Consider the following 20,296-nt stretch of genomic DNA (forward strand, 5'->3'; position numbering starts at 1 on the left):
TTTGTCATCCCTTTCTCCTGCCGCCTCCAATCTTTCCTAGCATCAGGGTCTTTTCAAATTAGTCAGTTCTTCACATCAGGTGGCCAAAGTATTGGAGTTTCAGCTTTAGCATCATTCCTTCCAAAGAAATCCCAGGGCTGATCTCCTTCAGGATGGACTGGTTGGATCTCCTTGCAGTCCAAGGGACTCTCAAGAGTCTTCTCCAACACCACAGTTCAAAAGCATCAATTCTTCGGTGCTCAGCTTTCTTTATAGTCCAACTCTCACATCCATACATGACCACTGGAAAAACCATAACTTTGACTAAACGGACTTTTGTTGGTAATGTCCCTGCTTTTTAATATGCTGTCTAGGTTGGTCATAGCTTTTTTTCCAAGGAGCAAGCATCTTTGAATTTCATGGCTGCAGTCACCATCTGCAGTGGCATGGGTTAAAGAGCCACAAAAGATTTGTTATTTCTTCCATCAAACAGTGGAGTCTATTTCCCCTCCCCTTGAGGCTGGGCTGTCCTTGTCACTGGTTTTGACCACACGATCAGCAGAATAATGGCTTCCCCACAAGAGTGTGGAAGTTGGATGGCAGTTTCATGGATGGGACAGAACCTTCACAACAGATAGGATATGATCAGAAAATCAAAATTGAATTTATGTTTACTTAAATGGATATCACTCCACCACCCAAGAGGAGGGCACTGGCGTCTGGTGACAACTTGCTTTCTGGTTCAGAGATGTCTATCTTTTCTCTGTGTTCTCATGCGACAGAAGAGGTGAGGGAGCTCTCTAAGGTCTCTTGGGCCCCTTTTATAAGGGCAGTAATCCCATTTATGAGGGCTCCACCATCATGACCTCGTCACCTTTTGAAGGCCTCACCTCCAAATATTATCACATTGAGAATTAAGTCTCAATTATGAACTTAGGGGGATACAACATTCAGTCTATAGCAGCAGGTATTACCACATCTGTGTTAGTTGGGATTATTGTTGAACAAATATTCCTCCTTTCACCCTCTCACTGTGAGCAGAGTGGAGTTGGCCTCATGACTTTATTTAGCCAACAGGATGTTAACAGTGATGTTGCTGAACCCCAACTTAGGTCTGCTCACTCATGCACCACAAAGGCACTCTACTGACACTGGGTCGTGGTGAAAGAAAGTGCAGGGTTTCATTCAGGGCACCAAGCAAGGAGTCCAGGGCAGCTAGTGCTCAAAACACCCGAACTCCTTGATGGGTTTCAACAAAGCATCTTTAAAGGCCAGATGAGGGGAGTGTCACTTAATCAATCTTCAGGCTCCAATAGGTTTGAGGCCTACATACTCATGGTCACATGGTCATCAGGTAGTTAATTTCCTCTGTTTGGTGGGGTTTTAGCATCTGTGAAACAATTCAGAAAATGTGTATCAGATACTGTTATGTAGGTGCTTCAGAGAAAGGCTAAAGCAGAGCATATGGAGAGGGTTCTGTCCTGGGAAGGCCCCATGGGGTTCTTCTCAGTTACAGTGACATAAGCAGAGACGTAAAAAAAAAAAATCTATTCATTTGATTGTGGTGGGCTTTAGTTGTGTTGTGCAGTCTTTTGTTGTTGTTGTTGTGGCACGTGGGATCTTCAGTTTCAGCATGCAAACTCTTAGTTTCTGCATGTGAACTCTTAGTGACAGCATGTGGGAGCCAGTTTCCTGACCAGGGATCAAACCCAGGCCCCTTGCATTGGGAGTCTTAGCCACTGGACCACCAGGGAAGTCCCAAGCAGAGGCTTCAAATGCCAGCTTGGACTTCTGTCATCACCACAATATGCTCAGGAGGCCTGGAGATTTCAGAAGAATAAAGGGTGTATGAGCAGAGGCACCTAGCCACCCCACAGACCTTTGAGTGTGATCATACACAATCACTGTTTTATGCCACTGAGCTGTGGGGTGGTTTTTAGGCAGCAACAGCTGATTGATACATAATCTTTAGGTGAGAAAACTGAGGTTCAGAGAGTCTCGTTTAAAAACAAGAAAAGCTCATGGCAATGCTTATAGTAAAGGAAGCTTTTTATTTAAAGAGTCAAATGAGAGTCTCTATTAGTTTCCTAGGGCTGCCACAACACAGTATCACAACTATGTGGCTTACAACCCTGGAGTGTTCTCTCACATTTCTGGAGCCTGGTCTGCTCCACCAAGGGGTCAACCCTACCATGCTCCCTGGGAAGCCAGGAAGAGTCCTTCCTGGCTTCTTTCTAGTTTCTGGTGGCTTCCAGCAATCTTTGGTGTTCTTTGACTTGTACAGATATACCCTGCTTTTCAAAAGTTCACTTTATGCCACTTCACTGTTATGAAAGATCAATATTAGCACCTGTTCTCACTAACTGAAAGAAATCTGAAGAGAAACTTTGCTTTTACCCAAAAAATGTGAAAAGTGAAAATAGTGTTCAGCATTGGTCTTGCAAGGAGATCGAACCAGTCAATCCTAATGGAAATCAATCCTGAATATTCACTGGAAGGACTGATGCTGAAGCTGAAGCTCCTGTACTTTGGCCACCTGATTCAAAGAGATGTCTCATTGGAAAAGACTCTGATGCTGGGAAAGATTGAGGACAGCAGGAGAAGGGGACGACAGAGGATGAGATGGTTGGATGGCATCATTGTATCAGTGGACATAGTCTGAGCAAACTCCAGGACAGGGAAGCCTGGCGTGCTGCAGTCCATGGGGTTGTCAGACACATCGAATAAATGATAACAAGTCAAGCAGCAAAAATGGCCCTGCCAAGCTCCTTCCCAGGGAACTATACTCAGCATTTCATCATCAAGCCACCATAGCTTTGAACTGTGTCTGTGAACATCTGTGCTTTGTCTCGATTTATTTTGTGCATCTGTTAGCAAGATGTGTCCTAAGGTAATTGCTTCTCCACTTTACACGATCTTGGCTTATGAAAGGTTTCCTAGGAACTCTCTACTTTCAGATAGAAAGGAAACTGGTAGCTGCATCACTCCATTCTCTTCCTCCATTGTCACATGGCTTTCTTCTCCACCCATGTCTTTGCATCTGATTCTCCTTCTCCTTTCTCATAGGAGGATGCCAGTCATTGAATTTAGCTCTCCACGCCCCAATCTGGGAGCTTCCTTTGTGGGTCAGCTGGTAAAGAATCCGCTTGCAATGTAGGAGACTTGGGTTCAATCCCAGGGTTGGGAAGATCCCCTGGAGAAGGGAAAGACCCCAAAGAGTGATGTTATCTTAACTAATTACACCTGCAAAGACTCTATTTCCAAATAAGGTCACATTCTGAGGTTCTGAGTAGACATGAACTTTATGGGGAGGCACTACTCAACCGAGTGCAGTTCCTCTGTTTAATATTGAAAAATCAAAGAGATTGTTAGGCAGAGTGTGCTCAAAAGAAAACTTCAAGCAAAAATTCAGAGGGCATGGTTTAAACCTTGAGGGAAACAGGAGCCTTGGGGTAGAAGCTAAGACTGAATCTGTACGTAGATATTTCATACTTCTGTGACGGCTTGGGAGCTACAAGAGCACTGTTGCTCTAGGTTATATAAAAGTGAGCATTGCTTAATTTGAATAAAACTTTCAAGCCATTTTAGACTCTCACACCATGAGGCACCATTTTCCATCCACTGATTTCTCTGTCAGAACATTTTGTGATGCGCTTTTGTCCACATGAGCTCCTCACAGGAGGTGAGAAGCCCTGGACACCACCTTCCTAGTACCTACTGTCCTCTGGATGATTAATTTCTGGGGGAGTGTATTTCAGAAGTTTGGGGAAACAACCGAACGTGCTGTGTGAGTCTTGGCAAGAATACTTCTGAATGTCTACAAACTGGCTATTTCAAAATCAAACCAGTGTGCAGACAAGTGCATGCATGCTCAGTCAATCAGTTGTATCTGACTCTTTGTGACCCTATGGACTATAGCTGGCCAGGCTCCTCTGTCCATGGAATTTTCCAGACAAGAATACTGGAGCGGGTCGCCATTTCCTACCAGACAAGACAAAGCTTGAAATCCTTGGCTAAGACGTTGTATGTGCCAAGTTCAGATGTAGAAGACACCACTTCTCAGTCTAGTTGATCCAAATACAAAACAGAATGCAAAATGGTCCTACTGTATCAAGTCCCACTGGCTCAGATTTACTTTAATATGCATGGGGACTGGAGCCAGGCAGTGAAAGTGAAGTGAAAGGGTGAGTCACTCAGTCATGTCCAACTCGGTGACTCCATGGACTGTAGCACCCCCAGACTCCTCTGTCCCTGGGATTCTCCAGGCAAGAATACTGGAGTGGGTAGCCATTCCCTTCTTTAGGAGATCTTCCTCACCCCGGGATGGAACCCAGGTTTCCTGCATTATAGGTGGATTCTTTACATCTGAGCCACCAGGGAAGCCCCAGTGTCAGGCAGACCTGGATGCAAATTCCATTTCTGCTCCCCAGGAGTGATGAGACCTTGATGTGTACCTGCTTTGAGCCTCAGTTTAGAAATCTGCAGAATGGTCCTAACATCCATGTTAGATAGCTGTGTGAGGATTAATGACAGAGTAAGTGTAAAGGGCTAAGAACAGAGCCAGGTCTGTAGTGGGCCCGCACAATGTCCAAGTTCTGTTCTGTTGCCCTTATCTTCCTGTATAGAGACAGATGCCATCATTGATGTCACAGAGTCCCCAGATGTCAGGATTGTGCATCCTTATTTTTTCATCCCCAGACTTTGTCCTCAGCACATCCAAAGGGCTGGGGCAGGGAGACACCAGAATGGGGCACTTGGAAGAAGACTGACTGGACAAGGCAAAGATGAGGGATCAAAGAGACACAAAAGCACCAGGGAAGGAAGCGCTTGTTTTCTCTTTGGTACACGGTGGGCTTTTTGGCTTTATGGGAGGAGGTTGAGGCTTTGATGGTCCTGCAGAGGAAGAGTGGAAGACTGAAGGCTGGCTAAGGTGGCAGGCATCAAGAAGAGGTGCAAAGGGGGCTGAGAGACTAGGAAGATGGGTCAGGCCAGAAGAGCCTGGAGCAGTCCCCTTGGGCTAGACCAGGAGAGCAAGGCAAGTCCAAAGAGGACAAGTGGAGCTGAAACAAGCTAATCTAGTCCAGGTAACAAGAAGCTGGGCCACAATGTCTGGGCCACTTCACATAACAATTAGGGCTGATTTACAGAGCTCTTGCCACAGTCGTATATCAACTCCTTTAAGTGCATTACAGCTCTACCAGGCGGTTACTGAGGCCCAGAGAAGTTGCAGTTGCCAGTTCCAAATACCCTTACCTCCTGGTGTGATGCCCCTGAGGATTTCCCTGCTACACTGAACCTTCAAGTTGTGAACTAGGGCTGCTCTGTCTGATACTTACTGGGGACCTTGCTTTTGGAGAACATGTTTCTGCAGCTCAGCCTTGGCACCCCATGCCCAAGGTGGTGGCATTTGCTCTTCCACCACCGGAAACAGAGACTCCAGCCACAACCTTAGGTCCTGAACCACCCAGGCCTGACCCCTCCTGTCTGTCCTCCTAGGGCAGGGAGAAGGCTGGCATGATTCTGGTGGTGATGGAGGGCAGTGAGGACATCGTCCCAACTCCTGAAGACACAACAGTTGTGTGTGTTACAAAACTGGGAAGGTTTAAGGAGGCAAATCTTTTTTGTTCTATAATTATGGTGAGTAAAAAGTTCAAAGGGCAGATACCACTAGGAGCAAGAAGTAGGAGCTGACTTGAACTCACATTAAGTCTAAATGATTCTGAGAGGTGAGTTCAGAGCAACTGGGGTGGGGTTGAAAGTGAGGGGCCAAAAGAATCCACAGAAGGAAGAAAAGGAAGGCTCAGTTAACCAAAATGAACAATAGTTCCTCAGACTAGTCCTGCCTGAAAGCACTCTTGAGGTCCATTTCCTAAAATCTCCAGATTTCAGCAAGGACAATGCAAGCCAAGCATCTGACTGAAGGAAGAGGGTGGGTGAAAGTAGTTGGATTCACTCACCGGACACAGATTTGCCAGAAGAGGAAGTGGGGGTGTCAGGGACATTATTTCCACTTCCTGGATACACATTCAAACATGGAACAACGAAGTCCTAACAGGACAAGGCAATAAAATAATCGACCCACCCCTGGGGGTACCACACCCAACACAATTCAGATGAGAGTAAGAACTAGAAGTTGTATGTATAAGGCTTCTAAAGATCATTGCCTAGCTGCTACCTTAAATCTAAAGGACAACAAAGACCCTTCAAGAACACACTTTTTTTATTTAAAGCCAGCTCTAAGAAGATTGAACATAACTGCTTTGCCTTTTAATAAAATTAAATAAATTCTGGTTCACTCAGACTGTGGAACAAACACTATGTGACTTCTCCAGAAACTTAGCTGTTTCTAGGTGGTGGTATGGAATGATTATCAAGGTCATTGTGAAAAAGTCAGAAGCAGAAAAGTTTGGATAGCCCGCTACATAGTGTGCAAAGTACATTTAACTGTGTGTGTATGTGTGTGTGTGTTAGTTGTTCAGTCATATCCAACCCTTTGTGACCCCATGGACCATAGCCTTCCAGGCTTCTCTGTCTATGGAATTCTCCAGGCAAAAATACTGCAGTGGACTGCCATTCTCTTCTCCAGGGGATCTTCCTGACCCAGGGATCCAACCCAGGTCCTCTGCATCGCACGCAGATTCTTTATCGTCTGAGCCACTTTGGAAAAAATTTTGGAATAGTAAATAAGTAAAATAATATAAAATAAAATTTTAAATAATTTTGTATGATAATAAAAATGTAATTCCAAACTCAGGCAAGGCAAAAGACTCTCGGCCCCCTTCCTGATAGATTAGTCCTGGCTTCACTCACACGTGCCCGCCTGCTGGGTTCAGGACTGGGCATGAAAGAGGCTTACGTTCCAGCGGTCCCCAATCTGGCCTCATTTACTCTTCCTTCACACTGACCTCAGCCTCCTGTTTATCAATTGCTTCAGGACCTTTTTTTTTTTTTTCCCAAAAAACAAATTAAGCCACAGTTGCTCATCTGTTCAACAAAGTCTGCCCACTGTGCAGTCTGTGGCTCTGCAAGACTGGGTGTTGCAGAAAACCTGCTGGCTGTGAAACAGAAGGGGAGTTGTTTTATTTCAAGCCAGTAGTTTCCAGCACAAGCAAGCATATTTCTTGTCTAAAAAAAAAAAGGTGAAGACTTAACTCCTCTATCTCTTAAATTAAGGAAAAAGAAAAAGTATACCCTTTTCTTCATACAAAGTAGTGATATTTTTCTTGCAGGGGGTCACAGATTGTCCCAGAAAGAAAAACTCAAACGCTGTTCAACCCCAGTTTCAAATTTGGTCCTGGGCATTCCCTTTGAGGAAAGTTGGGTGTCTGCCCAGGAAGTTTGGAACAGTGGCCAAGATTCACTCACATCTGGGATATAAGACCTCCTGGAGAAGGGGCAGGGAGGACCTTGGCATTTACTGAAGACCTACTGTGTGCTGGGCTCTGTGCTTGGTACTTCTACCGTTATTACATTCATATCACACTTACTCTGTGAAGTAGACATTGTTAGTTTGCCTGTTTTACAGAAGGAAACTAAACCTCCAAGTGGTTATGTATCTCCCCTGAGGTCATACTCTAGAAACACCCCAGTATGCAGTGGCTTAAAACAACACATTATTATTGCTTATGGTTCTCTGAGGCTCAGCACCTAAACCACCACCACCACATGCTTCTCCTGACTTTTCTGCTGTGCTGTCTGGTGCTATGAGCCAAAGGTGTGAATGGGCATTGTGAATGGGCGTCACAAGGCAAGCTCAGTCACCGTGAGGCACTGAGATTCAGCCAAGGCCAGTCAAAGAGGAAGCCTTCCCTGGGCGACTGAGGTCACCCTCCAGGAGGGCCTGAGCAGGGTGTGTCATTTCTGCAGCAGCACTGCATCTTTCAGTCATTTCCTGAGCACTTCACTGGAGCTTCCCAGGTGGCACTAGTGACCTGGGGTTGACCGCCAGCTAGAGACCTGGGTTCGATCCCTGGGTCAGCAAGATCCCCTGGAGGAGGAAATGGCAACCCACTCCAGTACTCTCGCCTGGAGAATCCTGTGGACAGAGGAGTCTGGCGGGCTACAGTCATGGGATCTCAAAGAGTTGGTCACGACTTAGCACGCACGCACGCATGAACACTCATTGGTGCCAGTCACTGCCTTCCTCCTCTTCTCATTCTGTACACCACTTCCCTGGCCTGTTACCTTCACTCCTCGGAGAGTCTCCTAACCCCACTTTCAATGCAGTCATCTGCTTCAGGCATTCACTGAATGAAGAATCTTTACCATTAAACTTTTTTTTTAAGATTTTAAAGTTGAGGGGAGGAGACAGCCTAAAGAATCTGAATGCTGCAAATTGGAGAGTTTAAAACACAATGACTTTAGACAAGGGCCTGGAAATGGCCTCAATCAATGTTTATTGAAAAATTAAGCAAACTTTACCTTTCTGCTGTTGGTAAATAAAAGGATTTTTTTTCTAATAAGCTAATCATTACAAGAGATTGCAAGAGGGAGTCAAACTTAATTAAGAGGGTAGTTTTCAAACCTTTTTTTCGATCCATTCCAAGTAACAGGCTTCTTACAAATTTCAAGAGTGCCTTAGGTATTTGTTAAAGAAAGCCTAAGATTGGTCTCCCATCTCCATTGGACAGGATTTCATATCAGTTAATTTATGTTGGCGCTTAAAAGCAATAACACTATGCAGCTTTGAAATAGTCCTTCTCCTAATTTTTTTATATTCAAAATGATCTTTAAACTTTTCACCTGTGTGTGTGTGTGTGTGTGTGTGTGTGTGTGTGTGCTAAGTTGCTTCAGTAGTGTCTGATTCTGCGACTGTATGGATTGTAGCCCACCAGGCTCCTCTGTTCATGGGATTCTCCAGGCAAGAACACTGGAGTGGGTTGCCATGCCATCCTCCAGCAGATCTTCCTGACCCAGGGATCAAACCCTCATCTCTTTCTTCTCCTTCATTGGCAGGTGGGTTCTTTACCACTAGCGCCACTGGGAAGCCACCATACACCAAAAAGTGCCCTGGCAAAATGTAACTTAAGAATAAAATGTTGTGCCTTCATCTATCAAACAGAGATAGTAGTGGGTGTATCACTACTGTATCATAGAGGGGTCACTGAGACTTAAATGAGATTGGTACATAAAAATATCTTGAGCAGTTTACAGCTTTTCCCTCTAGGTTTATTACCTGGTGTCCCTCGCCCTACTCCTGATTCTGTCTATAGTCTTTTCTTATCACCTGGAAGTCAGTAGCATTTATTGCCTCAGGTGAAGTGAAAGTTGCTCAGTTGTGTCTGACTCTGTGACCCCATGGACTATACCCAGATGCTGGGAAAAACTGAAGGCAGGAGGAGAAGGGAATGACAGAGGATGAGATGGTTGGATGGCATCACTGACTCAATGGACATGAGTCTGAGTAAACTCGGGAGTTGGTGATGGACAGGGAGGCCTGGCGTGCTGCAGTCCATGTGGTTGCAAAGAGTTGGACACAACTAAGCAACTAAACTGAACTGACTAGACTATACAATCCATGGAATTCTCTAGGTCAGAATACTGGAGTGGGTACCCTTCCCTTCTCCAGGGGATCGTCCCAACCCAGAAGTCCAACCGGGGTCTCCTGCATTGCAGAAGGATTCTTTACCAGCTGAGCTAACAGTTAGATTATCCGCTGGATCATTGAAAAAGCAATAAAAAAAAATCTATTTCAGCTTTATTGACTATGCCAAAGCCTTTGACTGTGTGGATCAAAATAAATTGTGGGAAATTCTTCAAGAGATGGGAATACCAGACCACCTGACCTGCCTCTTGAGAAACCTATATGCAGGTCAGGAAGCAACAGTTAGAACTGGACATGGAACAACAGACTGGTTCCAAATAGGAAAAGGAGTACGCCAAGGCTATATATTGTCACCCTGCTTATTTAACTTCTATGCAGAGTACATCATGAGAAACGCTGGGCTGGAAGAAGCACAAGCTGGAATCGAGATTGCCGGGAGAAATATCAATAACCTCAGATATGCAGATGACACCACCCTTATGGCAGAAAGTGAAGAACTAAAAAGCCTCTTGGTGAAAGTGAAAGTGGAGAGCGAAAAAATTGGCTTAAAGCTCAACATTCAGAAAACGAAGATCATGGCATCTGGTCCCATCACTTCATGGGAAATAGATGGGGAAACAGTGGAAACAGTGTCAGACTTTATTTTGGGGGCTCCAAAATCACTGCAGATTGTGATTGCAGCCATGAAATTAAAAGACGCTTACTCCTTGGAAGGAAAGTTATGACCAACCTAGACAGCATATTAAAAAGCAGAGACATTACTTTGTCAACAAAGGTCTGGCTATGTCAAGGCTGTGGTTTTTCCAGTGGTCATGTATGAATGTGAGAGTTGGACTGTAAAGAAAGCTAAGCGCCGAAGAATTGATGCTTTTGAACTGTGGTGTTGGAGAAGACTCTTGAGAGTCCCTTGGACTGCAAGGAGATCCAACCAGTCCATCCTAAAGTAAATCAGTCCTGACTATCCATTGGAAGGATTGATGCTGAAGCTGAAACTCCAATACTTTGGCCACCTGATGTGAAGAACTGACTCACTAGAAAAGACCCTAATGCTGGGAGAGATTGAAGGCAGGAGGAGAAGGGGACGACAGAGGATGAGATGGTTGGATGGCATCACCGAGTCAGTAAACTGCAGGAGTTGGTGATGGACAGGGTGGCCTGGTGTGCTGTAGTCCATGGGGTCACAAAGAGTCGGACACAACTGAGCGACTGAACTGACTGACTGACTGAGCTATCAGGAAAATCATAATGCCTCAGAGGTGGGGTGATAAGGCAGAAAAAACAGAAAACTACTTGGGAGTGGAGTCGCTCAGTCGTGTCCGGCTCTTTGCGACCGCATGGACTGTAGCCCACCAGGCTCCTCCATCCATGGAATTTTCTAGGCAAGAGTACTGGAGTGGGTTGCCATTTCCTTCTCCAGGGGATCTTCCCGACCTAGGGTCCCAGGGATCAAACCCAGGTCTCCCACATTGCAGGCAGACACTTTACCGTCTGAGCCACCAGGGAACATTACTTTGCCAACAAAGGTCCATCTAGTCAAGGCTATGGTTTTTCCTGTGGTCATGTATGGACATGAGAGGTGGACTGTGAAGAAGGCTGAGTGCCGAAGAATTGATGCTTTTGAAATGTGGTGTTGGAGAAGACTCTCGAGAGTCCCTTGGACTGCAAGGAGTTCCAACCAGTCCATTCTAAAGGAGATCAGCCCTGGGTGTTCTTTGGAAGGAATGATGCTAAAGCTGAAACTCCAGTACTTTGGGCACCTCATGCGAAGAGTTGACTCATTGGAAAAGACTCTGATGCTGGGAGAGATTGGGGGCAGGAGGAGAAGGGGATGACAGAGGATGAGATGGCTGGATGGCATCACCAACTTGATGGACGTGAGTTTGAGTGAACTCCAGATGTTGGTGATGGACAGGGAGGGCTGGTGTGCTGCGATTCATGGGGTCACAAAGAGTTGGACACGACTGAGCGACTGAACTGAACTGAACTTGGGAGTGGTTAAGACTGAGGATGAACAGCTAAAATTTAATCATGGAAGCATCTAGTTTGTGCCATAAATACTAGGAATGGGAAAGCTGAGAACTAGTCAGGGATTATCAGGACTTTCAGGGAGGAGAGAAGCAGAGGGGAGGTGGTAGGTCCCTGAGAAAGCAGCTCTTCCCACCCTCCCCCATCCCCTGGGTAAGAGAGGTGTGCTCAGGAATTTGTCAAACAGAAGCAAGCACCCAGACAGGGGATGTGGGGGCACATGGCTGTCTCCAGGTGTTGCAAACTATGCTTGTTCTAGGTGACATGGGGAGGTGGTTTGGGGGAACCAGAGAGAACCAGGGCTTTAAGGTGCAGAGCGAAGGGTCACCCTAGGCAGAGGCCTGATGGAGTGTTAAGTCCACAATTTGGACTGATAATGTGAATCTGCATATTGAGATCCACTGAAAGGAGGCTGCCCCCCGGGCCTCGCCCAGGACACAAATCTAAACCCAAGTGAGCGGGCATGGAATCCTCATATCTACCAATCACAGTCCTCCAGCTCAGCTTTAGTCAGCTCACCTCATCCTAGAAAGCAGGACCTTCTAGCCTTATAAGGAGATCTCTGACTTCTTAGCCCATCATGTCCTGTTTCCTGTTTCTGGGAGGTCTTTTTAAACACGCTGTAAACTCACTTTTACCCAAACATCCGCGAAAGAGTATTCCTCTGCTTGGGAAGCACTGCATGCCCACCAGCCCACCACCCCCACCACCCCCACCCCGTATGCAGATTGATTTCCCTTGAGTAAAGGACATCAGACTCAAATTATTTTGCTTTTGTCATTTGACAGGATGTAATGGCAAATGCTGCCGTAGAGAGAGGAATAACCAGGACGTTTGAATCCAACTACTCTCCATCATCTGGGAACAGAGAAAAAACCTGGGATAGAGCAGGTGTGCTGCAGTCCATGGAGTCACAAAGAGTTGGACACAACTTAGGGAGTAAATGACAATACAGCAGGGATGACAGGTTAGTGTTCTGAACAATCATGATGGGGAAATGGACGTGGACAACCCAAAAAGGACGGCACTGGAGCAGCTCCATGACTGGTAGGGTAAGTGCCTTCTTTGCTATGTTAAGGTTGATTTAACTGTTTATGGGCTTCTGGAGACCACTGTGTGTTCATCAAGGTCAGCTCCCTTTGGGGCACACAGTGAGACTATATTTCCTAACCTCTCCTAGGAAGTTAGGTGGGATAATGTGACCAATTTCGGCCAGTGGTGAGAGATGCTAACTTCCTGCACCCTAGAAGACTCTGATATGATTCTCTACAACTGGAAGCAAAGTGCTTTGAGGGCTTAGGAGTCAGATGGAGCCACAAACAGGAGCCTGGGTTCCTGAGAAGCCTTTTGGAGAAGAGCCATACATAGGACCAGGATACTTGGGTTGGACTGTTCCTAAGAAGGAGATAAACTATCCTTTGGTTAAACCATTGAATCATAGCGGGTGTTTGACATAGAGGTCAACCCTAATATACACTGTATGGAAGTAGTTTTGTTGAGTTCCTTTCAAACATGATTGTAGCTCCCTAATTCTGTACCCCTGCCTTTGTTCCCTGTCTTCGAACTCGGACATTTTTAGCTTCTTTCCCAGAAGTCAGAGAGGCATGAGTGCAATAGCACCTTACTTGTCTCCTAAATGTCTTTTGGGATTTAAGCATTTAAAAGAGTGAGCATGAGATGGTTTCATTTTAGGAACTTGGAAATCCTAGGTTTAAGAATTTTAGAAATGGAAAGCACATTTGTAGTTACCTGGTTTAACCATTAAAACAAATGAGGAGGAAACTGAAGTCTTTGGGGACACAGTACTGACATAAGTCCACAAGCTGGATAGTACTGAAGCCAGAATCAGCACCCGTGCAGAGCTCCGTTCTTCATGCCTATCAATACATCTGGACGTCTGGCACAGAATCACACTAACAAGTCAAGCTTTAGAACTGGACCAAGCTGGACTAAAATTCTGGCTTCCCTCTTACCAGGTGGACTATCTCAGGAATAACATGCAACATCTCTAAATAGCATTTAACCTCATCTGTAAAACACAGATAATAATAATAGTACTTTCCTTTTAGTGTTGTTATATCAGCTAAACAGATTAATGCATTTAGAGGGCTTAGCACACATTTGACCCTAATAAAATTTTATGATGTTAGTTTCTGCCATTATTTAAAAGAATACCAATCTTGTATCAAACAACGCAGCAGCCTTAACCGAACAACATCCCACACAGCTGGAGGGTCACATATTCTGCTTGTGCTTTCGAAGGAGTTCAGGACATGCTACCACAAGATATATACAGCTCAGTGTATTGATTATTTTGAGATGCAGGTACCTGAAATGCAGAGAAAGACTTTCTCTGAATTCTTCTTATCTGTCTAAAGACAGATCCTCCAAAAGGAACTCAATTGTCAAAAATCCCTTCCCCCAGGAAGGTGTTTCATTAACCTAGGAAGATCAACTCTTATCACAGGAGAGGAGACTGGAAGTCCACATCACACCCTGACAAACTTTGTCACAAACTATCTTTTCTCTCGTCTGATCTTCTAAGGGCCCATTTATCTTTCCTAAAAATCATTTACTCTCCCCTAAGGGACCTGTACACCCCTTCTCTTCTCCTCTAAGAATACATAGAGTCTCAAATCCTACCACTTATTTTGGTATTCACTTTTTTCCCCTAATTTGCCTCTGTCCACATAATATTAAAAATTAATAAATTTAAATATCTTTTCTCCTGTTAATATACCTCTTATCTGTTATTTCATAGATCCAGCTAATGAACCTAGGAGGGTACAGGGAAAGCCTTTCCTCCCCTGTACTCCTTTGGGGGGCATTGATTCCTTACTTTGTATGCCTGACTCTCTCCTCTTCCAGATGGTGAATTTCTTATTGCCTTATCTTTTTCTGTGTCCTTTGGGGCCCAGGAGCATGACTTAACCAAAACAGGTGCTCCTGTGAAGTTTGTTTCAGAGCAGAGCTTGGCATAAATGAATATAAAGGGTTTGTTGAGTCTCTAGCACCCCATACTCAGCCAGATTTGACCAGTCCCCATGCCTGCCTCCCTCTTCAGGGCTCCAGCTCCTGTTTTGGTGAAGAGAAGATAGCCACTCCTGAATAGCTGGATGGCCTCATTAGAAAGACTTTGATCTTGAAGACCTTCTAGAGAAAATGGTAGCCCCAGAAGTGCCTAACCAGTTCTGGTCACCAGCAGGCAGACCTAGTTTCCTGGGCTCTTGCTGTCTAACACCTCAGGATGAGAACTGCTTCATGCAAACCAAAGGCTGAAAAGTTTTCATAAGACCAGCTCCTTGTACTGGGGCATACAATTCCTATTTGCATATACCCTGTCTCTAGAGCCTGGCCTTGCTTTCAGAATCCAGACCATTTGACTTCTAGCAGCATCCCCAGAGCAGGAAGAGTTGGGGAGGATGAAAATCAAACTGACTGTAGCTCTGGGAAATGCGAGGATTTGAAACTACTTTTCTAAGAATCAGTCTCACTATTTGTTGATTTTGAGAATTATCTGGGTGAATCAGAATTTGTCAAGGCCCCTTCGGCCCAGAGGTCCTAAGACAACTTGTTGAGCAGTAAAAACTCAAAACTCCTTGGATTAGACCCCACTTGAGTAATCCAGACCTGTGGCCTCCTCCAGTGCTGATTGTTGGAGGCCCCAGAGGAACATAGGAGCTCAGTCTTAACCCTCAAAGCCAGGGTGAGCACTGACACTGCCATTCCTGCCAAAGGCTGAGGTCCCAGCCCCAAGGTACCCCCTGAAGTCCTCACTACCCTGTGAGCTGCTCTGTGGACCTCTCAGGTGGAGTAAAAGGAATCTTTCATCGGCCCACATGGCATAGAGGCTTCTGCACACCCGAGTAACCTCTGCCCGTGTTGCTACATGCACTTTGAACCTAAAGCCAGATCCTGTTACCTGGAAGTCCTGTGAATACAGTGGGCTCTTTGGTTAAGCAAAACTGATTTAGTCTTTGGAGCAGCAGTTTAAGGGCTGACAGCTGTTTCCGAGGCTTAGTAAAAGCAGAAAGTCACCTTGGAGAAAATTTTCTTTGTTCTAAGAAGATACTTGGGTCAGGCAAACATAAGAGCTTAAAGATGCTCTGTGCCCTGGGGGAAAGGGTGTAGCATGATCTTTTGTAGAAAACAAAGGCCTCCACCCTTCTTCACCTATGGAGTTGATCTCAAGGAAAAGAGCAGGCCAATTTGCAAGAAGGCCTAAGATCTCAGGGTCACTGAGGCAGCTAATTAGAAAGGAGGACAGGGACACCAACAGGAGCCCACCTCCAGGAAGGCAGCCCTGAACACGACCTGGGATCAATAAGAAACCCTGATGGTACAAAGGCTTGTCTGATTCTGTCACCTCATAGCTTCCACAGCTACTCTGTGAGGAAGTTTTACTTTGAGTAGCCCCGAACTAGAGACTCTTAACCCTGCTGCATGTAAGAATCATCAAAGGAGCATCTAGCTATGGATGCTACAGCATTTGAATAGCTGCTGTATACCAACATTCACAGCAGCATTATTTACAATAATCGAAAAGTGGGAAATAATCAATGAATGGGTGAAGAAGATGTGATATATGCATACAATGGAATATTATTCAGCCTTAAAAAGGAATGAAATTATGGGAATTCCCTGCTTTCCACTGGTTAAGACTCCATGCCTTTATTGCCAAGGGCACAGGTTCAGTCCCTGGTCAGGGAACTAAAATCTTACCAATCACTCAGTGTGACCAAAAAAAAAGAAAAAGAAATTCTGACATGTGTTACAACATGGATAAACCTTGAAGGCATTATGCTAAATGAAATGAGCCAGGCACAAAAGAACAGATATTGTGTGATTCCACTTATATTAGGTGTTTAGAATAGGTAACTTCAGAGACAGAAAATAGAATGGTGCTAACAGGGACTGGGGGAGGGTGGGAAAGGCAAGTTATCATTTGATGGATATTATTTCAGTTTGGGATTCGGAAAAAGTTCTGGAAGATGAACAGTGGTGATGGTTGTCACAACAATGTGAAAATACTTAATGCCATTAAACTGTTCTTAAAAATAGTTAAAATGATAAATGTTATGTATATTTTACCAAACACACATGCAAAAAATAGTATCAGGGAGGCAATATGAGACTTTACTCCTGTTAGGCAATGCTGAAGCCCCCAAATTTAAAAAGTAGGTGACAAGAATATTCTTTTCAAAGAAAAGTGGTAGACCTTCTAGGCAGGACTTTTAAACTGAAAAACAAAAATGACCGCAGAAAGGGTGGCTCAAAACACTAAAAACAGCAAACAAAACCTACCAAGTTCTGTCCTTCTGGTCCCGTTAGGCACTCATCTTCAAGCAACTTGTTCTAAATGTTAGCAGTAAATACGCCAGGGAGAGAGTTGCCCTGGAGTCCTGGGCATTTCCCTCTCCCTCAAGCTAAGTGAGGGGACTCAAGAGGTGGACTCAGAGTGCTTGACATGAGTTTCCTGGGATGGGTTATGCCATCCCCAAAATATGCTATTTTGACACTAGAATTATTTTGAGCTAAAGGCAACTGAGATGAAGCAGATACAAGAAAAGCCCTCTGCCCTCCCCAATTTGCCTAAAAAAGTAAAACATGTTTGTAAAGGTGTCCCTTCCCCTCCCTTCTGGGAAGGTCAGAAGTTAAACCCTGGAGATAACTCTCAACTTTTATCAACCTTGAGCACCAGAAGACTCCAAAACAAAACTTGCTAATATACGAGTCTTTATCTTCCAGTAGTTTCCCCATATGTTTGCCTTCCCACTATTTGCCCTTTGCCTCAAAGTCCTTTTCCTTTATCTGTGACTTCTCTAAAATTTTTCTTTTGTTTTTTTGTATCTGTGTGCTCCAAATGTATGTGCGGTACACACAGTAATAAACTGCTTGTTTTTTCTCCTGTTATTCTCTCATTGTCAGACTAATTTACGGAGCCCCAGCCAATGAACCTAAGATGGATAGAGGGAAAGAAGAATATTTTTTTTTCCTCTCTTGCACCAGCAATTGGCAGGACTGGAGCTGGCTGCCCCTGCTTCTAATCTGATGGGTCTTATCAGAAAGAAGAGCTCAGAGGGACTAGAATATTTTCACATCGTAAATATTGATCTCAGTAGTTATCCAGGTGCAAAATTCATCAAGCCATATACTTATGATTCATGTGCTTTGTCATATCTAAATTATACCTTAATTTAAAAATACCAAGTTTATCCCCTACCCCCATTCAAATTCTAGATTTAAGTGGTCTGGGGCAGGGATTGGACATCAATATTACTGAAGTTTCCCATTTAGTCCTAATATTGTAGCCAGTTGCAAGAAACACAAGTAAGAGCTTCAGTATATCCTTGTAGGGACTGACTGGCTGTTACGAAGTTCAAGCTCACTCTGCTCATTGCCTGACAAGCCAATAAAATCAGAGACGAGGTGTTGAGGCAAGGAATACAACTTTATTCAGAAATCCATCTGACCAACAAGATGACAGACCGATGTTTCAAAATGACCCTCTTGTCGGGGTCTGTATGCCCAGTCCAGGTTCTTTTATAGAACAGAGAAGGGGAGGAGTTGAGAAAGTAAAGTAAAAAGCCCATTATCTTGGGAATATCTCCTGGGATGGCCAGTCTCTGGGAAGGAATGTGTTAATCTCTTCTTTCTTGCAGCTATTCACAGGCAGGCTCTTCACAGGTTGATTATATTCTTTGCAGCCAAAGATGGAGAAGCTCTATACAGTCAGCAAAAACAAGACCAGGAGCTGACTGCGGCTCAGATCATGAACTCCTTATTGCCAAATTCAGACTTAAATTGAAGAAAGTAGGGAAAACCACTTGACCATTCAGGTATGACCTAAATCAAATCCCTTACGATTATACAGTGAAAATGACAAACAGATTCAAGGGATTATATCTGATAGAGTGCCTGAAGAACTATGTACAGAGGTTCATGACATTGTACAGGAGGCAGTGATCAAGATCATCCCCAAGAAAAAGAAATGCAAAAAGGCAAAATGGTTGTCTGAGGCCTTACAACTTGCTGAGAAAAGAAGAGAAGCTAAAGGCAAAGGAGAAAAGGAAAGATATACCCATTTGAATGCAGAGTTCCAAAGAATAGCAAGGAGAGATAAGAAAGCCTTCCTCAGTTATCAATGCAAAGAAATAGAGGAAAAGAATAGAATGGGAAAGACTAGAGATATCTTTAAGAAAATTAGAGATACCAAGGGAACATTTCATGCAAAGATGGGCACAAAAAAGGACAGAAACATTATGAACCTAACAAAAGCGGAAGATATTAAGAAGAGGTGGCAAGAATACACAGAAGAACTATACAAAAAAGATCTTCATGACCCAGATAACCATGATGGTGTGATCACTCACCTAGAGCCAGACATCCTGGAGTCCAAAGTCAAGTGGGCCTTAGGAAGCATCACTATGAACAAAGCTAGTGGAGGTGATGGAATTCCAGGAGAGCTATTTCAAATTCTAAAAGATGATGTTGTGAAAGTGCTATACTCAATATGCCAGCAAATTTGGAAACCTCAGTATGGCCACAGGACTGAAAAAGACCAGTTTTCATTTCAATCCCTAAGAAAGGCAATGCCAAAGAATGTTCAAACTACCACACAATTGCACTCATCTCACACACTAGCAAGGTAATGCTCAAAAATCTCTAAGCCAGGCTTCAGCAGTACGTGAACTGTGAACTTCCAGATGTTCAAGCTGGATTTAGTAAAGGCAGAGGAACCAGAGACCAAATTTCCAACATCCGTTGGATCATAGAAAAAGCAAGAGTTCCAGAAAAATGTTTACTTTTGCTTTCTTGACTACTCCAAAGCCTTTGACTGTGTGGATCACAACAAACTGTGGAAAATTCTGAAAGAGATGGGAATACCAGACCACCTGACCGCCTCTTGAGAAATTTGTATGCAGGTCAAGAAACAACAGTTAGAGCTGAACATGGAACAACAGACTGGTTCCAAATAGGAAAAGGAGTACATCAAGGCTGTATATTGTCACCCTGCTTATCTAACTTGTAAGCAGAGTATATCATGCGAAATGCCAGGCTGGATGAAGCACAAGCTGGAATCAAGATTGCCGGGAGAAATATCAATAACCTCAGATATGCAGATGATGCCACCCTCATGGCAGAAAGTAAAGAAAAACTAAAGAGCTTCTCGATGAAAGTGAAAGAGGAGATTGAAAAAATTGGCTTAAAACTCAACATTCAGAAAACGAAGATCATGGCATCTGGTCCCATCACTTCATGGCAAATAGATGGGGAAACAATGGAAACAGTGAGAGGCTTTATGTTTTGGGGCTCCAAAATCACTGCAGGTGGTGACTGCAGCCATGAAATTAAAAGATGCTTGCTCCTTGAAAGAAAAGTTATGACCAACCTAGATAGTATGTTGAAAAGCAGAGACATTACTTTGCCAACAAAGGTCCATCTAGGCAAAGCTATGGTTTTTCCAGTGGTCATGCATGGACATAAGAGTTGGAGTATAAAGAAAGCTGAGTGCTGAAGAACTGATGCTTTTGAACTGTGGTGTTGGAGAAGACTCTTGAGAGTCCCTTGGAATGCAAGGAGATCCAACCAGTCCATCCTAAAGGAAATCAGTCTTGAATATCCATTGGAGGGACTGATGTTGAAGCTGAAACTCCAATACTTTGGTCACCTGAGGTGAAGAACTGACTCATTGGGAAAGATTCTGATGCTGGGAAAGATTGAAGGCGTGAGAAGAAGGGGACGACA

The sequence above is a fragment of the Oryx dammah genome, unplaced genomic scaffold (assembly GCF_014754425.2).
Source record: "Oryx dammah isolate SB20612 unplaced genomic scaffold, SCBI_Odam_1.1 HiC_scaffold_25, whole genome shotgun sequence".
In the NCBI taxonomy this organism is placed as follows: Eukaryota; Metazoa; Chordata; class Mammalia; order Artiodactyla; family Bovidae; genus Oryx; species Oryx dammah.